This window comes from Dendronephthya gigantea, unplaced genomic scaffold (genome assembly GCF_004324835.1).
Source record: "Dendronephthya gigantea isolate DGI-Jeju-01 unplaced genomic scaffold, DenGig_1.0 000219F, whole genome shotgun sequence".
Taxonomy (NCBI): Eukaryota; Metazoa; Cnidaria; class Anthozoa; order Malacalcyonacea; family Nephtheidae; genus Dendronephthya; species Dendronephthya gigantea.
The window spans coordinates 67951-85182 of record NW_021163229.1 but is presented as its reverse complement, the minus strand read 5'-3'; the positions used below and the strand labels follow the sequence as shown (position 1 = coordinate 85182).

Here is a 17232-nt window from a genome sequence, read left to right as displayed (position 1 = left end):
ATTGATACAACCGGCCCCAGAGCTCTAAACTGAGCTAATGAGGCACGTGTAAAAAACAAGTGTGGACACTGTTCATATGATTACATTGATCACACAGGTATGCACGATCTGGACAGCTTTCAAAAGCAAAAACAGCAGAAGAAAAGGTACTTCGGATAATCTATTAACAAAAAATTGAAATATTTGGTTCTTCCGTTGGCAAGAATTCGCCTGGCAAGTAAAACAATTATATTCGTCACAATTGATGACATTGCACGCGCACTTCCGTGATTACCGCGTCCCAAAATACAAAAGCGAACTATTTCGTTTATACAGCACTGACAAGCACCGAAGTTTCCAAGCCTTGGTTCTTTTTCATTTATACGAAAAAATCTTTCGCCTTTTACTAAAGATTTCCGTGGAGGAGAACAACACATTGGGCCAAAGGGTATTTTTTGTCGCCCGCCGGATTTTTCAGGCGGGTGTTTATCAAAAGTGTACGAGATCAACAGCTGGCGTAATCGGAATTCCCAATGTTTCCTGGCAGAAGGCTATTGATCACGCCATATTATATCAAACCAAAATGGCACAATTGTTTGAGCAACTGCTAATTATAAAAACAATTATATTCGTCACAATTGATAACATTGCGCGCGCACTTCCGTGACTACCGTGTTCCAAAAGTGAAACTATTTCGTTTATACAGCACTGACAAGCACCTAAGTTTCCAAACCTTGGTTCTCCTACGAAAAAATCTTTCGCCTTTTACTAAAGGTTGCCGTGGAGGAGAACAACACAATATGCCTAAGGGTATTTTTTGTCGCCCACCGGAAAATAGGGCGAAAATAGGGTGATCTCGTTAGTTGAGAGCTCACGTTTTAATTTTCTAATCGCTTGTCCAACCTCCTCTGGCTTCTATCTATCGAAAGATATGCTTTTAATAGCAAATGGTGAAAAGTGAGAACATACGAGGCTGATAAAAAACTTTAGTCACAATCGCATATTTTCACCTTTGAATCTAATCAAAGCAGGGCATAAAAAAAGAACAGAAACAATTAATCACGAACATGTTACAGCTTGCACTGGTTTTACAACATGTTTATTGCGATTATTTACATTCACACTTTTAAAAAGAGATTATGCGTCATGCCTTCAACTTGACCACCATCTCTATCGATAAAAAGTTAACATCGCCGGCACATTAATTGCTTGGAATGTTCTCCTGATGTGATTTGTTCCTACTTTAATACCATGCATTGGCGGGTAGTTTATTCGGAAGCAAAATTCTTCAATTAAGTCCTAAAGGGAGTTAATTTTCAATGGTTTTAGTCCCAACTCTCAGAGGTGAGAATATGCGATTTTTACTAACACTTTTTATCAGCCTCCTATTTTCTCATTTTTTCATCATTTGGTATTAAAAACATGTCATTCGATAGTTAACTAAAAGCCTAACCTTTCCGAATGTGAAAAAAATTCATTTGCTGGAATGAGTAGTTCACGTACAATAGCGCGCCAAAGTTGGATTACCTTTTTTTTATACACCCTTTAAAGCATAATTTGATGCGTGCACATTATAAGATAAGCAACAATATTCGCGTTAGCTTGTACGTGCGCTTCATTAGCTCAGTGGTTAGAGCACTGGTCTTGTAAACCAGGGGCCGGTTGTTCGAAAGATGGATAACTTATCCAACAGATAAGTCCTATCCAACGGATAAATCTGCTATCCAGTGGATAGTTATCCATTGGATAAAAACGCGTTGCACGAAGCGTGGATAGTGAAGTGGATAGCTATCCAATAGATAAGGTAAAATCTACCGGAAGAAAACAGGATTATCCTGAAATTTCGTACCACAACGTCAGCTGTTGCTAAGCATTTACAACATTGAATTCATAATCATTACGAATTCTCGAGTATAGTTACTGAATGGAAAAGACTTGAACAAGTGATTTGCTCGAACTTTGCACTTCACATCATAGTGATTTTATTAATCAAACACATTGCAATTTTATTCCTTGACCTTGCATGCAATGCTTTGCCTTTCGGTTCCATAGCAAATTTAGGAACACTATTTTAATGTTCGTGAATGAAATTACTTAGATATTAGCAAGTTTCCTTGGAATAGGTTGAATCTTTCTTTGCATATTCGCGTTTATAAACTGATTAGAAGCGTATAGTAAATTTACCGCCTGTTATAAATGCGAGGATCTCCAAAAAATCGCCGCTCGGAACGGAATGTGTAGGCAACGTGAAACGCTGCTGCGACAAATTGCACTTCGAAAACATTTTTAATGGTGAATACAATCATGATGTGTATTAGTTTGTTGAAACACAGTAACAGGAATATGGCATTTTTGTCCTATTTTATATAAATGTTTACAGTGTTACCTTGTATCTTTGAATTTATCCACTGGATAGTGGATTTAAACCACCTCCGGACCTTGGATAAATTTATCCGGTAGATAGCGATTTTTATCCGCTGGATAAAGTTATCCAAGCTTCGTGCGACGCAAATCACACGCTGGATAAAACTTATTCGTTGGATAGCGACTTATCCGTTGGATAGCGACTTATCCACATTTCGAACAACCGGCCCCAGGGGTCCAGAGTTCAACTCTCTGATGAGGCTCTTGTTGTCATACTTTTGTAAATTATATGCAACTATAGCTATTAACTATGGCAACTACAGGGTGTATCAAAAAAAACGCAACACTTAATATTCATGAATATCCTCTTTGTTCTACAACACAAAAGACGTTTGGCCCCTGGAATGCGAGAAAGCTTGTAATCATATTCTAGCAGCACAATCGTCGGTAAACAAAGTCGGCTGCGTAAACCAACGAGCTGAATTGAAAGTATTTAACGAGTGAAATTTTATTTACAATTTATTTTACAAGGTCGACAGTTAGGATTCAAGTTATCATGCACGACAATAAAAACTTGTTGTTCGGTTGTTAGCTGCACCATTATTAGTTTAGCTGATTTGACTATTAGCAGTTGAACTGTACGATTAGAAGCCATTTTAAAATCCCAGGGGCATAAAATCTATTGAGCTTATGAACAATATGAATTTTAGAATATTAAGTGGTTGCGTTTTTTTTGAGGCACCCTGTATATATTTAATCGTATTCAGAGTCCGAAGGGCTAACTATTACACCACAGGACATAAACACCTAGAAAAATTACTGAGAAATTCCTGGCTCTACAGTATATCTATACACGCACATTATTAAGATAAAGTAATTATATTCCCTGTATTCCAGGTATGGACTTCCGTTTTACAAATTTATAGAACATGCATGTGTCCCAGAGAGTCATTGAAAAAAAACTAAACTGCAAGGATTATTTATCAAGCAAACGGATTGTTACAACGAAAATAAATTGGGTTTTTTAATTCACTAATTAGTACGCGAGCGGAGTTGAACCACTGACCTCTCGATCTGCAGTCGAATGCTCTACCACTGAGCTACACTCCCTGATCGTGCATACCTGTCTGATGCTATTCTCCTAGGTACCTGAAAGAACATTTCCTGCCGTTCTTACCTTATTCGAAATAGCACAAGTTTAATATTCATGGCATAGAAGCAGTGTGTAGCAAGCAGGGTGGCGCAGTGGAAGCGTGCTGGGCCCATTACCTAGACGTCAATGGATCGAAACCATTTCCCGCTAAAGTTGTCATTTCAATAAAAATATTTTTCAGTGCACATTCTAGGTGTCATTTTTTGTTCAGAAAGGTAATTTTTCTTAAATGTAGTGTAGGAGAAAAGCCTGAACTCAGAAACTATACTCCCCGATCGTGCATACCGGCATGCGCTGATATTTTCTTAGATACCTGTAAGAACATTTCCCGCTTTTCTTAACTTATTCGGAAAAGCACAACTAATTAAAAGAAAATACAGATCTGTGTATATATCCATGGCATAGAAGCAGTCTGTAGCAAGCAGGGTGTGGCAGTGGAAGCGTGCTGGGCCCATAAACCATGGCCTGTTTGCCCGTCTAGCTTCAAAGAGAACGGCCTTAACAACAATTTGCCAATGGTCTAGTTAATGACTAAGCTGTATTTTCTTGTGAAAAAAAGTGGTACGTGTTCCCGTTCCAACATTAGATGCACTCTCTCAACTTAATTTAAGTATCAACCTAATAAGAATACTGTGTTGCATTGTGGGCTAAGAATTTGCATCAATGTAATCATATCAACAGTGACCACGAGTGTTTTCCATGTGCCTCATTAGCTCAGTGGTTAGAGCACTGGTCTAGTAAACGAGGGGTCTGGAGTTCGAATCTCTGACGAGGCTCTTCACATTTTCCACTTAAACTCAATAAGTATCTACCTAATATAAATGAGTTTTGTGATTGGATTTTTGTAACAATAGTGAACAATGTTTACGATTCGTTCTTTTGGAAATCAATTTCCATAATACTTATTTGTGTTTTATAGTGCTTTTTCATCATTGCGGTTCAACAGGCAATTATGTAGTCGTGGCCGAGTGGTTAAGGCGACAGACTCGAAATCTGTTGGGATATTCCCGCGCAGGTTCAAATCCTGCCGACTACGACCGAATGTAGACAACGTCTACATTCATGCATACTAGATCTCCTCCTTGCATGTATGTTGAGAGGATTGATACTGCATGGGAAACGTTTTATCGGGAGATTCCAATTTGAGTTCAACACTGCCTTTTTTTTGAAAGAAAGAAACTCAATCCCGAAAAAATTTCAAGTTTTGAGGGCAATTGGGCTTGCACGGGAATCCAACCCGTTCATTATCTTTCGGTAATTTAAAAAAATTCCGGTATATAACATGAAAAACTAAGGTTTAAGAGACTTCCGTCAATTCGTGCTTGCGGAAAACATCCCATTTTGCTGTTGAAAACGAGTCTATAATTTCTGAATAAAGGTCCCAGTATATAGGAGAGATCCTAGAATAAAGGTCCTAGAATAGAGATCCTAATAAAGGAGCAATAATTTCTGAATAAAGGTCCTTTTGACAAGAGGTAATTTCGCTTTAGTCCAATCACCATATGTTTATTTACAATTTTAGTAACCGAATCAGAATGCATATAAATTTTACCACTTGTGTTAAAAGGATTTAATATTAACCATTTCACATCAGGTATTGGAAATTTTAACTACTCTGACTGGTTTTTTTTTTGAACGGAATTCCACCTAGTGGCAATTTCTCGGTTATGAACACTCCGGAATAACAAGAGTAGTCGGCAGGATTTGAACCTGCGCGGGGATATCCCAACAGATTTCAAGTCTATCGCCTTAACCACTCGGCCACGACTACATAATTGCTGATGCCCTATTTTGCTTTATTACTAGTAGCCTGGAACTTACCTGTTTATTTTACCACAGATTTTACGTCGTGGGCACATTAATAGGTTCTCTGGAATTGGTATATGCCTTCCCAACTGCTTTCAATTGGCAGCAGAATTTTGGAATTATAATAAGACTGAGAAGTAAAGGGTCTCGTGGAACTCGCGGTGACGGTCGCCGGAGGCTTTTATCGTAGGAATTGATTACTGATAGAAATCAGGCAGTTCACAGAGCGTGTAAATAGATCATGCATCAGGTATTGAGCATTCAGCAGCATATACGAGATAGCAATTCAACTGCAATCAATGGCTGCTAATTCCGATTTCGAACCTGAGCTGTTTTGGTCATGGGCGTTAAGTTTTTATTTCAGTTATTCTATAAGGTATAATATATTATACGCTTTTTAATTTCAAATTAGAATTTATATAAGCCTACACAAGAAGTTTCATTATTTACCATGCCCAAGTTTAAGGGTTATACGTGGTTACATTGATGCAAAATCCTAGGCACAATCTTTGTTTGAGGTTGATACTTAGATTAAGTTGAGAGAGTGCATCTAATAGGGAGTTTAAGCAAGACAACGAAGTACGAAGACGAAGACAAACTTCACAATTTTTAACGTCTGCGGATCCTTTGCGCATACTTAAGGTCAGCGAAGAGGGTTTAACGTCCTTCGTCTTGTTGTCCTGGTTTAGGACGAATATTTTGACAAAGTTCGTTGTGGTCAGTGTAAATGCATGCATATGGTTTATCAATGCATGATTAACTCCTAACGTATAAAAGAAAGGAAAATCGAACTGAGAGCATAATAGCATTATTTTATTATTATTATTAATATTATTAAAAATCTTTATACAGGATAAAAACATCAGTATATTTACAACTATGTATACAATTAAGTTTCACAGGAATAAAACTGCTATCCTTGTTTGTCCTGTTGAAAAGATAATTAATTTTGTACTGATAACTATAAACCTAAATAAGACTTATTTCGTTAAAATCAAACTATAATCTAACAATCTATAAAAGAGTCTATAAAAACTTACAGTCAGGGAGCAAGGATTTAAACTTGTTAAGTTCCGGTTCCGTTCTTATTTTTAATGGCAGGCTATTATAAAGTTTAGCTCCACCAAAGTATAACCCCTGTTTAGCTGTCTCTAACTTTACTGGAGGTAGTCGCAATGAATGATTATTATTCCTCGTTTCCTTTGAATGACTAATGGTTTCAAAATAATTATTAAAAATCATGCTGTTTGTTTGCTGTTCGATACCTTTTTTTACTAACATACAGTTCTGTCTTTGGATGACTTCATGGATATCCGCAAGTGCATCATTTCCTGTTTTGATTTTGGCTCTATTTAGCAAAGATTTTAAACGCTCTTTTTGAGTTCGAGTATACGTCAGCTTAACTGGACCAGCATAGGTCAGAATTGGAAGTATCATCATGTTAAATATCTGTGTAGCTGCGTTGATATCCAGGTATTCTCTCAAGCTTTTCAGCAATCTTAGACGGTTGCTTGCGCGTTTATAAGCTCGGGTAAAATTAGAATGTAACGTAAGAGCGCTATCAATGACATTGCCAAGATAGACGTACTCTGTTACAAAAGAGATTGAGATACCATTATAATTGATCTTGAGCTCTCTACCGTGTTGCTTTACGCGCTTTGTAGTACCAGACAGCATTGCCTCCGTCTTACCTTTCTTGAGGTTAAGCAGAAGTTCATTTTCTCTGCAATAATTACCTATGCTTTCCATTTCCAATTTCAAAACTTTTTCAACAACATCAATATCTTTATTTGCGTAGTATATGACGGTATCATCAGCATACTTTATAACATGGCAATTTATGTTTTCAACGAGGTCATTAAAGAAAACAATAAATAAGAACGGACCCAAGATTGAACCCTGCGGGACCCCACAACAAATAGGCTTAGGACTCGATCTAACGCTCTCGATTTCAACTGTCTGAGTCCTATTGAACAGATAATCTGTGAACCAACCTAATTCTTTCCCCTTGACTCCGTACATATTCAGTTTATTTAGTAATAATCATTGTCGTTGTTTATTATTTATTATATGACCTGTAAGGCAAGAATCGTCTACCGAAACTTCCACTTACAGTCAGAACGAAGTTTTCAAGGTAAGATATATTCAAGTAACATCTTGAATAGTTCTTGTATGGAATATAACTGTTGTTTGAGATGTTACCGTAAGAAGCATAACATCTTCCACTTCCAAAGCATCTTCTGAAAACATTGCTAAAATAGCCATCTTGTATTCAGCTCCGTTCATGATTACAAAATATGTATCGTGTTCGTAGTCCTACAACTGTGACAGAACTGCTCAATTTAAATATCCCGCTGCACGAAGACTTAAGACGAAGACCACTATTCCCAGTCTACCTCGGCCGAAAAAGGTCTTCGTCTTCGTACTTCGTTTCCTTGCTCAAACTCGCTAATGTTTGAACGAGAACACGTACCACATTTTTTTCTGAAGAAAATACAACATAGTTAGACCATCAGCGATTTGTTGTCAAAGGCCGTTCTCTTTCAAGCGAGAGGGGCGAACAGGGCTTGCACAGGAATCGAACCCGTGACCTCTCGCACCCTAAGCGAGAATCATACCACTAGACCAGCAAGCCAAGTACAGAACACGAGAAGTGTTCTTTTTCATCGCTCACAATAAAGACGATGTATAGCATGCATGGAAAAATATAAAAATCTTTTCATGTCATATTTACTCTAAGTGAAAAAAGACTTGTAGGAATCTTAAATCACTGTTAGTACCGAGACCAGACAAACGCAATGATAGAAAATAGACGATTATTAGTAAACACGATAAGAAACTAGGTTTTAACTCTAAAGTCTAGAACGACGGAATTGGTTTCATTCAGTTCTAAACATTTTTACCGCGTAGCTGAACTATGAGGCTACACAAGAAGTTTCATTATTTACAATCCCAAAGTTTAAGGTGTAGGTACATTATCTATATGAAAAAGCTTTGCTATTGGTTGATGATAACAATAGAACACAATAAAACACAATGACTTATCATAGATATTGATTTATAAAGAACAAGTCATAAAAATAGTTCAGTATTGCTATATATATACACAAGAAGCCGCTCAAAAAACTCGTTCATGTTCGTAGATACTTACTAAGATTAAGTGGAAAATGTGGAAAGCCTCGTCAGAGATTCGAACTCTGAACCCCTGGTTAACTAGACCAGTGCTCTAACCACTGAGCTAAGGAGGCACCCGGAAAAAAAACGCATGCGCAAATAGAAATGTAAAAAAATGTTTCAAAAAACGTATTTTGCAGGGAAGTTTTTTCACAGCGATTATTGAATACGTAATGATCACAAATATTTAAGTCTTTTACTCACCCTTATCATACACAGTTAAAAAAAATCAAGCCTTATCAGAGAGTTGAACTCCGGACCCCTGGTTTACGAGACCAGTGCTCTAACCACTGAGCTAATAAGGCAAACCCGTAATACTTTTGAAAAAGGTAAATGAATCATCGGCGAAAAATAGTTATTCCTGCCAAGCTAAAACTAAAAGGAAAAATATTAGTGTTAAAGTTTGGTCGATCAATTCTGTAGCTATCACAAACACCGTTAATGAGATTATCCTGTAGACGATGGCAATGGTAATCATACGGTGATACGATAGTTGAAAATGTTACAGTGTTATTTTTGAGTTACAAATTATTCTTGGGTGATGAAAAATGTGTCACGCACTATAAAAAAGTCGCACGAATTCATTTTCCTGAAATTCAGTACTTGTATATGATGATTGACAAGGTCTTCATTGTTGACATACCTACAACGTCTACATTTATGCATACTAGATCTCCTCCTTGCATGTATATTGATAGGATTGATGCTGATGGGAAACGTTTTATATGGAGATTGCAACTTGAGTTCAACACTGCTTTTTTTCTTAAAAGCTAAGAAAGAAACTCAATCGCGCAAAAATTTCAAGTTATGAGGGTGATCAGGGCTTGCAAGGGAACCGAACCCGTGACCTCTCGCACCCAAAGCGAGAATCATACCACTAGACCAGCAAGCCACACCTGTGGAATTAGTTCATTATCTTTCGGTATAATTTTAAAAAAATCCGGTATATTACATGAAAAACTAAGGTTCAAAAGACTTCCGTTAATTCGTGCGGAAAACATCCCATTTTGCTGTTGAAAACAAGCCTATAAAAGAGCAATAATTTCTGAAAGAGGTCCCATTGACAAGAGGTAATTACGTTTTAGTCCAATCACCATGTTTATTTACATTATTTTTTTGTAACCGAATGGGAATGCATAAATTTGCGTTAAAAGGGTATAATATTAACCATTTCACATGAAGTATTAGCAATTTTAACTGCTCTGACTGGTATTTTCTAAAAAATTGAAAAAAACATTATGTCGCATGTTTTGAAACGAAATTCCACCTGGTGGCAAAACATTTCTCCGTGTTACATGAACATCTTTCGGACTATCAAGAGTCGTAGTCGGCAGGATTTGAACCTGCGCGGGAATATCCCAACAGATTTCAAGTCTGTCGCCTTAACCACTCGGCCACGACTACATAATTGCTCAGGAGTCGCTTATTTTGCTTTATCACGGATAGCTTGGAACTTACCTGTTTACTTTACCACAGATTTTACGTCGTGGGCATATTAATAGGTTCTCTGGAATTAGTACGCCTTCCCAACTGCTTTTCAATTGCCAGCAGAATTTTGGAATTATAACAAGACTGAAAAAAAAGCAAAGGGTCTCGTTGAACTTGCTGTGACGGTTGGCGGAAGCTTTTATCATAGGAATTGATTATTCATAGAAATCAGGCAGTTCAAAGGGCGTGTAAATACATCATGCATCAGTGATTGTGCATCACAGCATTCAGAAGCATATCCGAGACAGCAATTCAACTGCAATCAATGGCTGCTAATTCTGATTTCGAGCCTTAGCAGTTTGGTGATGGGCGTTAAGTTTTTATTTTCATTAGTTGTTCTCTACAGTATAAGATATTACACGCTTTTTTATTTCAAATTAGAACTTATATAAGAAGAGCCTACACAAGAAGTTTCATTATTTACCATGCCCAAGTTTAAGGGTTAGGTATACGTTACCTATATGAACAAGCTTTGCTCTTGGTTGATGATAACAATAGAACACAATAAAATACAATGAATTACTATAGAAATCAAATACTTATTGGGTTTAGGCGGAAAATGTGAAGAGCCTCGTCAGAGATTCTCTGGACCACTGGTTTACACGACCAGTGCTCTAACAACTGAGCTAAAGAGGCAGCCTGAAAAAAAAGTATGCGCAAATAGAAATATAAACAAATGTTTCAAAAAACATATTTGAATGTAAATTTTTTCACGGCGATGATTGAATGCGTAATGATCACAAATATTGAAGTCTTTTACTCACCCTCACCATAGACGGTTAAAAAAAATTAAGCCTTATCAGAGAGTTGAACTCCGGACCCCAGGTTTACGAGACCAGTGCTCTAACCACTGAGCTAATAAGGCAAATCGGTAACTCTTCTGAAAAAGGAAAAATGAATCACCGGCGAAAAAGAGTTATTCCTGCCAAGCTAAACCTAAAAGGAAAAATATTGGTGTTAAAGTTTGGTCGATCAATTCAGTAGCTTTCACAAACACCGTCCATGAGATTATCCTGTAGACGATGGCAATGGTAATCATACGGTTATATGATAGTCGAAAATTTTACAGTGTTTTTTTTTGAGTTACAAATTATTTTTGAGTTATAAAAAATGTGGCACGCACTATAAAAAAGTCGCACGAATTCATTTTCCTAATGTTCAGTACTTGTATATGATGATTGATAAGGTCTACAACGTCTACATTTATGCATACTAGATCTCCTCCTTGCATGTATATTGATAGGATTGATACTGCATGGAAAAAGTTTATCGTGAGATTGCAACTTGAGTTTAGCACTGCTTTTTTTCTTGACAGCTCATCATACACATCTGACCCGTAATGTGATGTATAGTCTATACACGCGCATTATTAAGATGAAATATTTCTATATAATTTATATTCCCCTTTTCCAGGTATGGTGCTCTGGTTTACAAATATAATATAGAACATGCATGTGTCCCAGAGAGTCATTCAAAAAACCTAAACTGCATGGATTGTTTATCAAACGTACGGCTGTTTCCCACGAAAATAAATTGGGATTTTTCATGCACTAATGGGTACCATAAAAATATTTAATTTTTCTTTAATTTATAGAACAAGAAGGAGCGAGCGGAGTAGAAATTCCTGGCTCTACAGTATATCTATGCACGCCCATTTTAAAGATAAAGTAATTATATTCCCCGTATTCCAGGTATGGACTCCCGTTTTACAAATTTATAGAACATGCATGTGTCCCAGAGAGTCATTGAAAAAACACTAAACTGCAAAGATTATTTATCAATCAAACGGATTGTTGCAACGAAAAAAATTGGGTTTTTTTAATTCACTAATTAGTTCGATAAAATGTTGGATTTTTCTTTCATTCATAAAGAGAAGGGAGCGAGCGGAGTTGAACCACTGACCTCTCGATCTGCAGTCGAATGCTCTACCACTAAGACACACTCCCTGATCGTGCATACCTGTTTGATGCTATTCTCCTAAAAGAACATTTCCTGCTGTTCTTACCTTATTCGAAATAGCACAAGTTTTATATTCATAGCATAGAAGGTGTGTGTAGCAAGCAGGGTGGCGCAGTGGGAGCGTGCTGGGCCCATAACCCAGAGGTCAATGGATCGAAACCATTTCCTGCTAAAGTTATCATTTGGATAAAAAAGATCTTTTCGAAATCTTATTCAAAAACATATATTTTTTCTCAAATGGGCTATAAGAGAAAACCAGAGCTAAAAATTTACATAAAGACATAAAATTAACAGTTCCAGCAAGGTTCTACCGAGAATTGAACTCGGAATCCCGGATTCAGAGTCCGAAGTGCTAACCATTACACCACAGAACCTAACCATCTACTGAAAGACACAGCAGAAATGGTGTTTGAGACATTTCAACCCGGAGATCTAACCGCTGGTTCCCAATCGTGTATTTCTGTACGGCTAGCAAAGAGAAACCTTTTGAATAGCATTAAAAAGTTCAATTTTTCTTCCGAATACGTATTCTGCAATCTTTTCACAACTCATCATATACATCTGACCCGCGCTGTGATGTATAGTCTATACACGCACATTATTAAGATGAAGTATTTACATAGATTCCCCCTATTCCAGGTATGGAGCCCTGGTTTACAAATAAAATATAGAACATGTATGTGTCCGAGAGAGTCATTCAAAAAACCTAAACTGCATGGATTGTTTATCAACCGTACGGCTTTTTCCCACGAAAAAAAATTGGGATTTTTCATGCACTAATGGGTACCATAAAAATATTTAATTTTTTTTAATTTATAGAACAGGAAAGAGCGAGCGGAGTTGAACTACCGAACCCAGTGACCTGTCAACCTGCAGTCGGATGCTCTACCACTATATGCTACTCTCTCTGAGCGTTCCATGCAGCATATACCTTTCATTTGCTACATTCTTAGATACCTGTAGGAGAAAGCCTGAAATAAAAAAATACATAAAGACGGAGAATGAATTTTTTCAAAGAGTTTCTACCAAAAATTGAACTCCGATTCTCGAAGTCAGAGTCCGAAGTGATAACCATTACACCACAGACCCTAAAAGTCTATCAAACTTAATGACGAATGTTGGCTGCATAGTATATAATTATGTAGTTTGCTACGCGCATGCACATTATTAAGATAAAGTACTCATATAATTATGTTCGTGTTAAGCTTGCACATACGCCTCATTAGCTCAGTGGTTAGAGCACTGGTCTTGTAAACCAGGGGTCCAGAGTTCAACTCTCTGATGAGGCTTTTGCATACTTTTGTATTTACAAAAGTATATAGGCAACTATAGCAACTATATAATTTATCCTACTCAGAGCCCGAAGTAATAAACAATTACACCACAGGACATAAACACCTAGAAAAATTACTGAGAAATTCCCGGCTCTACACTATATCTATGCGCGCACTTTATTAAGATAAAGTAAATAATATGCTACTCTCTCTGAGCGTTCCATGCAGCATACCTGTCATATGCTATATTTATGTAGTTTGCTACGCGCACATGTGCACATTATTAAGATAAAATATTCATATAATAATATTCGTGTTAGCTTACACATAGGCCTCATTAGCTCAGTGGTTAAAGCACTGGTCTTGTAAACCAGGGGTCCAGAGTTCAACTCTTTGATGAGGCTTTTGCATACTTTTGTATTTACAAAAGTATATAGGCAACTATAGCAACTATATAATTTATCCTACTCATAGCCCAAAGTGCTAACCATTACACCACAGGACATAAACACCTAGAAAAAGCACTGAGAAACTTCTGGCTCTACAGTATATCTATGCACGCCCATTATTAAGATAAAGTAATTATATTCCCTGTATTCGAGGTATGGACTCCCGTTTTACAAATTTATAGAACATGCATGTGTCCCAGAGAGTCATTGAAAAAACACTAAACTGCAAGGATTATTTATCAATCAAACGGATTGTTGCAACGAAAATAAATTTGGGTTTTTTATTTCACAAATTAGTACGATAAAAATGTTGGATTTTTTTTCATTGATAAAAGAGAAGGGAGCGAGCGGAGTTGAACCACTGACCTCTCGATCTGCAGTCGAATGCTCTACCACTGAGCTACACTCCCTGATCGTGCATACCTGTTTGATGTTATTCTCCTAAAACAACATTTCTTGCTGTTCTTACCTTATTCGAAATAGCACAAGTTTTATATTCATAGCATTGAAGCAGTGTGTAGCAAGCAGGGTGGCGCAGTGGAAGCGTGCTGGGCCCAAAACCCAGAGGTCAATGGATCGAAACCATTTCCTGCTAAACTTATCATTTCAATAAAAAAGATCTTTTCGAAATCTTATTCAAAAACATATATTTTTTCTCAAATGGGCTATAAGAGAAAACCAGAGCTAAAAAATTTACATAAAGACATAAAATTAACAGTTCCAGCAAGGTTCTACCGAGAATTGAACTGGGATTCCCGGATTCAGAGTCCGAAGTGCTAACCATTACACCACAGAACCTAACCATCTACAGAAAGACACAGCAGAAATTGGTGTTTGAGACATTTCAACCCGGAAATCTAATCGCTGGTTCCCAATCGTGTATTTCTGTACCGCTATCAAAGAGAAACCTTTTGAATAGCATGAAAAAGTTCAATTTTTCTTCCGAATACGTATTCTGCAATCTTTTGACGACTCATCATACACATCTGACCCGGGCTGTGATGTATAGTCTATATACACCACATTATTAAGATGAAGTATTTACATATATTCCCCCTATTCCAGGTATGGAGCCCTGGTTTACAAATATAATATAGAACATGCATATGTCCCAGAGAGTCATTCAAAAAACCTAAACTGCATGGATTGTTTATCAAACGTACGGCTTTTTCCCACGAAAATAAATTGGGATTTTTCATGCACTAATGAGTACCATAAAAATGTTTAATTTTTCTTTCATTTATAGAACAGGAAGGAGCGAGCGGAGTTGAACCACTGATCCCAGTGACCTGTTAACCAGCAGTCGGATGCTCTACCACTATATGCTACTCTCTCTGAGCGTTCCATGCAGCATACCTGTCATATGCTATATTCTTAGATACCTGTAAGAGAAAGCCTGAAATAAAAAATACATAAAGGCGGAGAATGAATGTTTCAAAGAGTTTCTACCAAGAGTTGAACTCCGATTCTCGAAGTCAGAGTCCGAAGTGATAACCATTACACCACAGACCCTAAAAATCTATTAAACTCACTAACAAATGTTGACTGCATAATATAAATTATGTAGTTTGCTTCGCGCATGCACATTATTAAGATAAAGTATTCATATAATTATATTCGTGTTAAGCTTGCACATACGCCTCATTAGCTCAGTGGTTAGAGCACTGGTCTTGTAAACCAGGGGTCCAGAGTTCAACTCCCTGATGAGGCTTTTGCATACTTTTGTAAAAACTTTTACAAAAGTATATAGGCAACTATAGCAACTATATAATTTATCCTACTCAGAGCCCGAAGTGCTAACCATTACACCAGAGGACATAAACACCTAGAAAAATTACTGAGAAATTCCTGGCTCTACAGTATATCTATACACGCCCATTATTAAGATAAAGTAATTATATTCCCTGTATTCCAGGTATGGACCCCCGTTTTACAAATTTTTAGAACATGCATGTGGAGTCGAATGCTCTACCACTGAGCTCTACACTCCCTGATCGTGCATACCTGTTTTACATTTTTTTAGTAACCGAATGGAAATGCATAAATTTGCGTTAAAAGGGTATAATATTAACCATTTCACATCAAGTATTAGAAATTTTAACTGCTCTGAATGGTATTTTCTAAAAAATTAAAAAAATATTAGGTCGTATGTTTTGAAATTTGAAACGAATTCCACCTGGTGGCAAACAATTTCTATGAACATCTTCCAGACTATAGACGGTTGTAGTCGGCAGGATTTGAACCTGCGCGGGAATATCCTAACAGATTTTAAGTCTGTGGCCTTAACCACCCGGCCACGACTACATAATTGCTTAGGAGTTGCTTATTTTGCTTTACCACGGATAGCTTGGAACTTACCTGTTTATTTTACCACAGATTTTACGTCGTGGGCACATTAATAGGTTCTCTGGAATTGGTATGCCTTCCAAACTGCTTTTCAATTGCCAGCAGAATTTTGGAATTATAATAAGACTGAAAAAAAAGAAAGGGTCTAGGGGAACTCGCTGTGACGGTTGGCGGAAGCTTTTATCATAGGAATAACAGCATTCAGCAGCATATCCGAGACAGCAATTCAACTGCAATCAATGGCTGCTAATTCTGATTTCGAGCCTTAGAAGTTTTGGTCATGGGCGTTAAGTTTTTATTTTTATTGGCTGTTCTCTACAGTATAAGATATTACACGCTTTTTTATTTCAAATTAGAACTTATATAAGATGAGCCTACACAAGAAGTTTCATTATTTACCATGCCCAAGTGTAAGGGTTAGGTACGTTACCTATGTGAACAAGCTTTGCTCTTGGTTGATGATAACATAAGACCACAATAAAATACAATGAATTAGTATAAAAATCAAATACTTATTGAGTTTAGGTGGAAAATGTGAGAGCCTCGTCAAAGATTCGAACTCTGGGCCCCTCGTTTACAAGGCTAGTGCTCTAACCACTGAGCTAAAGAGGCATGCACGCGAAAAAAACATGCGTGGACACTGTCGATGTAATGACATTGATGCAAAATCCTAGCGCACGATCTTTGTATGAGGTTGATACGTAGATTAAGTTGAGAGAGTGCGTCTAATGTTTGAACGAGAACACGTACCACATTTTTTTCTCAAGAAAATACAACATAATTAGACCATCAGCGAATTGTTGTCAAGGGCCGTTCTCTTCAGTTCAAGCAAGAGAGGCGAACTTAGCTTGCACGGGAATCGAACTCGTGACCTCTCGCACCCTAAGCGAGAATCATACCACTAGACCAGCAAGCCAAGTGCAGAACAGGGGAAGTTTTCTTTTTCGCATATTTCAACGCTCACAATAAAGGCGATGTATAGCATGCATGCATGGAAAATATAAAAATCTTTTCATGTCATATTTATTACAAGCCAAGTTACTCTGAGTGAAAAAGACTTGTAGGTATCTTAAATCATTGTTAGTACCGAGAGCAGACAAACAGGAGCAATGGTAGAAAAAAGACGATTATTTTTGAACACGATAACAAACTAGGTTTTAACCTTAGAGTCTAGAACAACGGAATTGGTTTCATTCAGTTCTAAACATTTTTACCACGGAGCTGAACTATGAGGCTACAC

The 17232-nt window shown here is 37.2% G+C and overlaps 1 protein-coding gene, 19 non-coding genes and 1 pseudogene across 20 annotated transcripts in view; 8 read left to right on the top strand and 13 right to left on the bottom strand.

Moving 5' to 3' along the window:
- LOC114539808 overlaps nucleotides 1-17232 on the bottom strand; it is a 247148-nt gene that overhangs the window by 181761 nt on the left and 48155 nt on the right. The window lies entirely within an intron of this gene.
- LOC114539854 lies at nucleotides 339-461 on the top strand. Its single transcript, XR_003688975.1, has one exon. It is a non-coding gene; the product is annotated as a U5 spliceosomal RNA (small nuclear RNA).
- Nucleotides 709-821, top strand: LOC114539826 (annotated as a pseudogene).
- Nucleotides 3382-3453, bottom strand: Trnac-gca. Its single transcript has one exon. It is a non-coding gene; the product is annotated as a tRNA-Cys (tRNA).
- Nucleotides 4451-4532, top strand: Trnas-cga. The gene has a single exon. It is a non-coding gene; the product is annotated as a tRNA-Ser (tRNA).
- On the bottom strand, nucleotides 5186-5267 carry Trnas-uga. The gene has a single exon. It is a non-coding gene; the product is annotated as a tRNA-Ser (tRNA).
- Trnap-agg lies at nucleotides 7866-7937 on the bottom strand. The gene has a single exon. It is a non-coding gene; the product is annotated as a tRNA-Pro (tRNA).
- Trnat-cgu lies at nucleotides 8709-8781 on the bottom strand. The gene has a single exon. It is a non-coding gene; the product is annotated as a tRNA-Thr (tRNA).
- On the bottom strand, nucleotides 9297-9368 carry Trnap-ugg. The gene has a single exon. It is a non-coding gene; the product is annotated as a tRNA-Pro (tRNA).
- Trnas-uga lies at nucleotides 9799-9880 on the bottom strand. The gene has a single exon. It is a non-coding gene; the product is annotated as a tRNA-Ser (tRNA).
- Nucleotides 10757-10829, bottom strand: Trnat-cgu. The gene has a single exon. It is a non-coding gene; the product is annotated as a tRNA-Thr (tRNA).
- Nucleotides 11839-11910, bottom strand: Trnac-gca. The gene has a single exon. It is a non-coding gene; the product is annotated as a tRNA-Cys (tRNA).
- On the top strand, nucleotides 12024-12095 carry Trnam-cau. Its single transcript has one exon. It is a non-coding gene; the product is annotated as a tRNA-Met (tRNA).
- Trnaq-cug lies at nucleotides 12226-12297 on the bottom strand. Its single transcript has one exon. It is a non-coding gene; the product is annotated as a tRNA-Gln (tRNA).
- On the top strand, nucleotides 13140-13212 carry Trnat-ugu. The gene has a single exon. It is a non-coding gene; the product is annotated as a tRNA-Thr (tRNA).
- Trnat-ugu lies at nucleotides 13529-13601 on the top strand. Its single transcript has one exon. It is a non-coding gene; the product is annotated as a tRNA-Thr (tRNA).
- Nucleotides 13985-14056, bottom strand: Trnac-gca. Its single transcript has one exon. It is a non-coding gene; the product is annotated as a tRNA-Cys (tRNA).
- Trnal-caa lies at nucleotides 14170-14241 on the top strand. The gene has a single exon. It is a non-coding gene; the product is annotated as a tRNA-Leu (tRNA).
- On the top strand, nucleotides 15285-15357 carry Trnat-ugu. The gene has a single exon. It is a non-coding gene; the product is annotated as a tRNA-Thr (tRNA).
- Nucleotides 15869-15950, bottom strand: Trnal-uaa. Its single transcript has one exon. It is a non-coding gene; the product is annotated as a tRNA-Leu (tRNA).
- Trnap-agg lies at nucleotides 16837-16908 on the bottom strand. Its single transcript has one exon. It is a non-coding gene; the product is annotated as a tRNA-Pro (tRNA).